At 55.0% G+C, this 713-nt stretch overlaps 1 non-coding gene across 1 annotated transcript; it reads right to left on the bottom strand.

The window, feature by feature from the left end:
• Positions 1-422: 422 nt before the first annotated feature.
• Trnal-uaa (transfer RNA leucine (anticodon UAA)) lies at positions 423-505 on the bottom strand. The gene has a single exon. It is a non-coding gene; the product is annotated as a tRNA-Leu (tRNA).
• Between the last annotated feature and the right edge of the window lie 208 nt (positions 506-713).

Genomic DNA, 713 nt, shown 5'->3' with positions numbered 1-713 from the left:
GGAGTTAACTGAAGGGTTGCATCATGAGAACAAGTCAAACTTCGGAGGCCAAAAAAAAAAAAAAAAAAAAAAAGGAAGGAAGGAAGGAAGGAGAAAAAAGAAAAAGAAAAGGGAGTGGGGGGTGGGGACAGAGGCAGAGAAAGGCAGAGGGAAAAGCACTTTTGCAAAAAGTTGGTTGATATCAAGACTCCCCGGCTTCCTCTGGCCAGGCAGGGGCAGCTAGCCGAGGTCTGCAGTCCCCTGCGGGCGTGCACAGGTCGGGAGACTCGGTTGCTTCACCGAGGGAAACTCGGCGTGCAGCAGCGACCTACGAAGGCTGTAACTGCATTTCTTCCAACTGGAAATCAGAATTCTAAGTTTTCAATGGATTTGGACCTAAAAAATACCCGATACCTTGAGGAAAGGGACAAAAGTAACACCTATACCAGGAGTGGGGTTCGAACCCACGCAGACATATGTCCATTGGATCTTAAGTCCAACGCCTTAACCACTCGGCCATCCTGGTCCCGGCGTGCACTACTGCTTCTGCACTTCCTACAAAGCTTCCACGACCCGTCCTCTTCCTGCTTTTTCTTTTTCCAAAAGGATGCTCCCCGCGCGGGCCGCCCGGCGCTCCCGGCTTTCCCCGCCCCAGCTCCCGAGCGACGCTCGATGGCTGCCGCCCGGATTTCGTGTCGCCGCCGCCGCCGCCGCCGCCGCCGCTCGCTGTCGCC

This window comes from Peromyscus maniculatus, chromosome 16 (assembly GCF_049852395.1).
Source record: "Peromyscus maniculatus bairdii isolate BWxNUB_F1_BW_parent chromosome 16, HU_Pman_BW_mat_3.1, whole genome shotgun sequence".
NCBI classification, from domain to species: domain Eukaryota; kingdom Metazoa; phylum Chordata; class Mammalia; order Rodentia; family Cricetidae; genus Peromyscus; species Peromyscus maniculatus.
The sequence above is the reverse complement of the archived record's forward strand: the minus strand, read 5'-3'. Positions and strand labels throughout refer to the sequence as shown.